We start from the raw sequence: 7,500 nt of genomic DNA on the forward strand, positions 1-7,500 counted from the left end.
GAGTCATTTTCAGGGAACATGAAAAAACAATTTGTTTTATCCCTTTCAGAGCGTCTAGAAAACCAAATTACACAACAAAACCTGCCCATGTTTCTCCACGCTGCTGAAGTCAGTGACATAGTGTGTCCGTGTCATGGCGGCGTAGGTACCATTGACCATGGAGACGTGACGGTGCAAAGCCTTTATTCTTTTAACTAAGATCGGCTGTACATGTTTGTAATGTTACTGTATTGACAGTTTTTTATTTTTTATTTTTTATTAGTACTTCAGATCCAGATACAAACAAAAGGCACCACCCAAAGATCACATTCAAACATAGCAACAAATAAAATAAAAAATCACAGTTGTGAAGAAAAACAAAAACAAAAAGAAACATTCATGAACGAACTATGGGGCAAATTGTAAGCATGTAATCAAAGGAACAATCTACCTCATTCAAAAGAATACAAGAATAGTCTTGTGTTTTTTGCTTCCTAAATGACTCCTTCTAGTTGCCATTTTAATTTACTCTTTTAGTTATAACGTAGAAGAAAATGTTAGACAGAAGTTGTTGTTCAGGCCTCACTCAACAGAATGGCCGCTCTTCTGTTCTGGTGTTTTCTTTGGTGTTTATTTAACCATTGTCTGTAAGTATTACATGGCAAAACATAATTATACTGTTTATTATTGACTTTTATGATTGAAATGTATGAGTCACACATTTTTGGCGTGTCATTGTTGTGTAAATTAGCCCGCTATTCATATGGAATTTCGCGATGCTAGTCGTTATGCTAAACTATTTAGATTTCTGACTGTAACTTGAACTGTTGGTGCTATTTATAATTTGTGAAATATATATTGATATTAATAGTCATTTCTGTATATGTTTATTGATACAGTTTCACAAAAAAGTGGAATCAGTAAATTTCACAGTCATCTGTTGTCTGTCAGTGCAGCGTCTAGCGAGGCCGTTTACGTTGTTATACTGTAATGGTTGGGAAAAGCAGGCAGAAATATCAGGCGATTTTGTGCGAAGGTGTTTGTTCTGTCGTTGCACATATTATTAATTTATTAAATAAAATTATGTTATGACTTAACAGTTTGTTATTGTGTCACATGTCGACCAGTTTCTGCAAAAACACTGATCATTCTGAGCTCGGAGGCTCTGACGCCTACAGCACCGACCGCCGCCTACAGCACCGACCAACCAACTACAGCACCGAACATCTTGTGAAGTTCGCGGACGACACAACTCATCACCGAGGGCACGAGACTCACGACAGGAAAGAGGTGGACCTTCTGACCGCGCGGTGCAGAAACAACAACCCCAGCTGAACGTCGGCAAGATTAAGGAGATTGTTGTCGACTTCCAGAGAGGCCACACCCAACACCAATGACCGCCAACGCCAATGACCATCGACAGTGCTGCTGTGGAAGTCATTTGTACGGACTCGCATGAAGATGCCTTTAAGCACTTGCACGTGGCAGACACCTCCACAGGGGCTCATCATGGAACCACAGCAGATGAACTCATAGTGCCCACGTGACAGCGCTGTCCTGTGCAGAACCGGTAAGGAAGATACAGTCATGTTAAAAGAGCAGTTTGCTTAAACGACCAGCTCGCTCAGCTTCTTTTTCTATGTTCCTCTCACACAGACTGCCTGAACTGACGAAGGCAACACATCCAGGAAACCTTTAAACACCATCACACACTTGGGTGCGGCACCACAAAGGAAGGTAAATCAATAAAGAGTCTTGTAAAATATTAACAGGTGAGGAAAGCTCTTTCAAGTGAAATGTTTTACCCGATACAGCACTCAGCCCTGTGCTCACACTGTGGGTCTGGATCTGGGCCGTGCTGCTCTGTGAGGCCCCATCGACACTTAAAAGTAATCTCCACACAAACTCAACCCCTTACTTTTTCTGTTTCTGTGTCTGTATGAATGAGTCTCTTGTTTCACAGATTTAAACTCTCACCTTAAAAACAATCCACTGTCAGGGCCAGCTAGCTCTGGACAGTCTCTACCGAACTGCAGAGAAGAAAAGGACAGTTTTATTTCTCTCTAGAATCTCTTAAATTAAACAAGGTTTCCAATTAAATTAATGTTACAGTTTTTGTACCTCTTATAAGTAGAATCTCCTTCTGGAATGGTTTCCATCGCAGAATTTCTAGCTGCCACAGAGGTGCGAGGTTTGTCCCTAGACAAAAAACAAAACAAAAAAACCCCTTACCATTCCAGCCTATTTGTCCAAAAACATTAGACTAAAATAACCCTCAATTAAAATCAAATCTGTTTCTGAACCCGTTGGAGCAGAAACACACGACTGGACTCTGTGTGAAGCTGAGGCTCTGTAGTTTTGGCTTCAGCCGTCTGATAAACTCTCATTGTAAGTGGGGACAAGCTCTGCACAGGATAGTCAGATTTCACCTTAATTATTTGGGGTAAATATAAGAACAGGTGAGGCTGGTGTCTCTGTGGATGGTCTGAGAGAAGCAGACTGAGGACTGAGGTCGTGGTTCTCGTCTGGAAAAAGGCGTCTTGTCGTCTCCGGGCGAGTGGAGAGTCTCTGCCTCAAGTGGAGGAGTTCAAGTCTGTCGGGGTTTTGTTCTCGAGTGACGGGAGGATGGAGCGAGAGATTGACAGGTGGACAGGTGCAGCGTGGGCAGATTGACAGGTGGACAGGTGCAGCGTGGGCAGATTGACAGGTGGACAGGTGCAGCGTGGGCAGATTGACAGGTGGACAGGTGCAGCGTGGGCAGATTGACAGGTGGACAGGTGCAGCGTGGGCAGTGATGTGGTCTCTGTATCGGTCGTTGTGGTGAAGAGGAGCTGAGTCTGGATTTAGCGTCAGTCTCTGTTCCTCCCCTCACCTCTGGTCATGACCCGAAGAACCAGATCCACGATACAAGAGACACAAATGAGTTTCCTCCACAGGGCGGCGTCCAGGCGTCTCCCTTAAAGACAGAGTGAGGAGCTCGGAGTAGAGCCGCTGCTCCTCCACGTGGAGAGGAGCGTCTGAGGGGAGGACGTCTGTTCTGACGTCTCCTGGACGTGTCCCTCAGGAGGTGTTCATGTCCCACCGGGAGGAGGCCCCGGGGAAGACCCAGGACACACTGGAGGGACCATGTCTCTGGACTGGGAACACCTCAGGATCAGTTTTAACAGAAGTTGGACGTGGACTAGGAGCAGAATCTGTCCCCACTTCACACTAACTGTCCTGTCCAGTGAAGCCTTCAGGTCAGAAAACCTCATGAAACAAAACTATTCCATGTGTCTTACAAGGTTAAAATCTAAACAAGTCTGTTGTTTAAGCTGAGGCTTTTACATTCACAAATACAAAATTTAATTGATTAAAATAATGTCTGTGGTCTGTTCTCACCTCTGATTGGCCGAGGGCGTTTCTCTTTTGAATAAAATGCCTTGTTCCATGGAGGAGTCGCTCTTGACTGACATTCCTCTGGGGGCTGGCTCAGAGCTTAAAACAAAAATAATATTTAAAATGATCCTTTTAGAGCATAAAGTGTGAAGACTTTTTGATACAGACAAAGCATGTTAGTGTTCCCAGGACCTTCCCTCTGTGAGCTCCTCTGCACCAACATGAACCTCCTGATAAAACTGTTGTAGTTATGGAGACTTTATGATCAATGAGCCACTCAACTTTACCAGCAGTGATTCTAGGACTAAACCAGGACTAAACCAGGACTAGGACTAAATCTAGGACTAAACCAGGACTAAACCAGGACTGAACCAGGAACCAGGACTAAACCTGGACTAAACCAGACTAAACCTGGACTAAACAGATCTAAACCAGGACTAAATCAGGATCAGGATCAAACAAGCTCAGCTAAAAGACTTTCTCCAGAGAAAGAAGAGGAACAGTGTGACCTGATCAGGCTGTGAATATTGTCAGTGTTTTCTGAATATTCATCTGTAAATGTCATGTGACGATCTTTTATTTGTGTAAAACTCTTGGTTCATAACACAAATGTGAGGAATTTCACTAAACATGCTCCTCATCATCACTCAACTTTAGCCAAGACTGCACCTCATTGGTTTAACCTTTCCCATTAAAATGTAGGTGTGTGGTCATAAAAAGACATAGACTCTGTTATCGTGGAGGAGACTCCAGTCTGTTCACTTCTGTGCAGCTCCAGGAGGAGCTCAGTCTTTGAGTCAGACACAGAGCAGATCCTTATCTTTTCCTCTGGACAAAAACATTCCAGAGAGACAAAGCCCGACAAGTGAAAACTTGCAAGTTCTCTCTTCTAAATCTGTGCCCGTCTTTTGTCTTTTGATGTGTTTTATCCAAATTACTCGTTTGATTGTTCAGACGAACATCTCCTCTCTCCTGGTCGTATGCACATGCTTCACACAATGATTCACTGATCAGTTTAAACACATTTCGATCGATTACAACTCTTAAAGTTGTACCTAATCTCAGATCTTTAGACTCCAGCCTAGACGAGTCTACACTCATTTACATATTTCATATTTAAATGCTTCAGTTTAACTTGGTCAATAAAAAAAACACAGTTTGCTTTGGTGAATAGTGATGTTATTTACAGATGTGAGTCACTGATAAGGACGAGAATTTACAAACCTTCAGAACAACTGTTTAATTGATTATTAATACATTCACTTAGATCATTGATTCTATTGGATTGATAATATTTCTCAACATTTGTTGAGTGGGGCCCCAAAACTTTACTTCTAGTCAAAGTCAAACTCACAAAGGCCACGTGAGTCCTGCTTCAACTTAGAACTCTTAAATTCCAGTCTGTAATATCAGTTAAACTCACACACTCCTGTTCTTTTGTTTGAGCTGCCAGAAAAGGGACCAGATCTTTATTATCACTGGTGTTATTTTCTGTATAGTTATAATTATTTGCCTTATTGTTGCTCTGTGGTTTGTTCTCACCTCTGATTGGTCGAGGGCGGCTCTTTACTGAAAAAAATGGGCATGTCCATGGAGGAGTCGCTCTTGACTGACATTCCTCTGGGGGCTGGCTCAGGTCTGGAGTCTGTCTCAGAGCTTAAAACAAAAATAACATTTAAAATGATCCTTTTAGAGCATAAAGTGTGAAGACTTTTTGATACAGACAAAGCATGTTAGTGTTCCCAGGACCTTCCCTCTGTGAGCTCCTCTGCACCAACATGAACCTCCTGATAAAACTGTTGTAGTTATGGAGACTTTATGATCAATGAGCCACTCAACTTTACCAGCAGTGATTCTAGGACTAAACCAGGACTAAACCAGGACTGAACCCGGACTTAAACAGGACTAAACCTGGACTAAACCAGGACTGAACCAGGACAAAACAAAGACTAAATCAGGAGTATCCATAACTCAGCTGGATCTTTGGAAACCATCAGAACTCTTCTGACAGTGCGTGGGAACGAGGTGATTGATTTTGAGTAAAGATCAGATTTGCAGACTCTGAGGAGGATGTTTTTACATCGTCCTTTGCTCATGTGAGTCTCAGCAGAGACTCGTCTTATATTAGTGAGACAAAAAGATGAAGGTCCTGTCCATTCTCGCCTCTGATTGGCTGAATGTTCATCCTTGAAGAAAATGGGATGAGACTTGGAGCCGTGGCTCCTCACTGGACCCTGGACTGAAAATCTCAAATCTGTGTTTTTAGTGGAGGTCAGGAGTCTCTGTTTGGACCTTCTCCAGATCTGAGCCAGGATCCTGCTCAGGAGAACCTGGACACTCAAAGGTACTCCACACTCAGACTGAGGGACCTAAAGACTTGACTGAGGGACCTAAAGACTCGACTGAGGGACCTAAAGACTCGACTGAGGGACCTAAGACTCTGACTGAGGACCTAAAGACTCGACTGAGGGACCTAAAGACTCGACTGAGGGACCTAAAGACTCGACTCAGACCAGTCCAAAGTGACTTGAACGATGAGGACCTGAGTGTGACTCGACTGCTGCCCCTGACTGGACAGATGTTCTCCACATGTTCACACTACACTCATGTTCATTCTGTTTGTTCTTTCAGTCTGACAGGAGAACACCAAGTCTGACTTTAAAACATGTTTTACACCAGTTACTTAATCTAAAGCATTTTCAGACGACAGTTGAAATCACAGACTGAAATGTAACAAACAATTATAAAGAGAAGGTAAAAATAAATAAATAAATAAATAAAATCTGACCTGGGTCTGTGTGACGAGATCCTCGGGTTTTGATTTGCAGACATGAGAGACAGTCTCTGTGGACGACTTCAGGAAAAAAGGATTAAATCACAACCTGTGCTGCACCAGCCACTCACACCACAGTCCACAGTCTGACATATTCTTTCTTTTTTAGCAGCGTCTCCTGTCTCTCCAGCATCTCAAACAGCCTGGACTCTGCCATCTTTAGTCCTGGTTCAGTTCTGGTTTAGTCCTGGTTCAGTCCTGGTTTAGTCCTGGTTTAGTCCTGGTTCAGTCCTGGTTTAGTCCTGGTTCAATCTTTCCCCATGTCATCGTGGACTTTGTCGCTTAGATCTTGTCCGACCACATTCCAATACAAAGAAACACAAACAGAGTTTACTGTAAGTCACAGTCTTTCTAAAAATAAACTCCAAACATTTTAAAACTGTGATATTAATTTCTGGTATCAGCTCCTTCTGTTTTTTACATTCTGTTAAATATAGATGCACAATTTAAGTCTGAGAAAACAAATTTAATTAAACACTGCCCTGTTGGTCTCTACACAGAAACATTTTACTTTTACTTTGCTGCTTAGTTCCACTCAGCAGATTTAAAAAAATAAGTCACGTTAGACTGAAGGACTTTTATATTCTTAAAGATTTACTGAAGATAAACTGGAGACACGTTACATGTTAATCCTGAGTTACACAAACATTCCCATAAAAGCTCCAGCAGACTAAAAATACAAAATATAACCACAAAATACAAGCAAACTGTTTAAGAATAAGAAAATGCAAGTATTCAATGTAGTCAAAGTGCAGTTATTGAGAATACAGAAGTAATAATCTCATTCTAACTCACCTAGAAACTCCCTCTGCTGCATCACATCAAACTGGTTTAAGCACAGACGCACGAGCGTTTATAAAAGCTCTGATGCAGTTTTCTGCCAAGCAACACATGACACACAGTCTAAATCTACTGGATGTTTTTGCTTTTAGAGACAAGTGCCAGTTGTGCCTTTAAGCGTCTAGAGCAGGGGTGGGCAAACTACGGCCCGGGGGTCGTATGCGGCCCTTTAAACCTTTTAATCCGGCCCAAAGAACTGGAATAAATTACAGTAATAAACCTTGTTTATGTTTTATTTGTCATGCATTTCCGGTGTTTCCCAGTAGATGGCGACACTATATACACATAGAGGTGCAGAGTATTATGTTGGCCGCAATGCTTTAAGGGAAAGTGCTGTACTCTTACACTTAAACTCTTAGACTCTATGTTGTAATTATCAATGCAATAAACATCATAGAGTTTGGTTTTACTGCACTCACAGGTGTATGTGTGTGACTGTACGATGTGAGCTTTATTTTTGAGCTGTTTTA

The sequence above is a fragment of the Boleophthalmus pectinirostris genome, unplaced genomic scaffold (assembly GCF_026225935.1).
Source record: "Boleophthalmus pectinirostris isolate CB_2022bp ecotype Guang Dong unplaced genomic scaffold, ASM2622593v1 HiC_scaffold_13, whole genome shotgun sequence".
Classification (NCBI taxonomy): domain Eukaryota; kingdom Metazoa; phylum Chordata; class Actinopteri; order Gobiiformes; family Gobiidae; genus Boleophthalmus; species Boleophthalmus pectinirostris.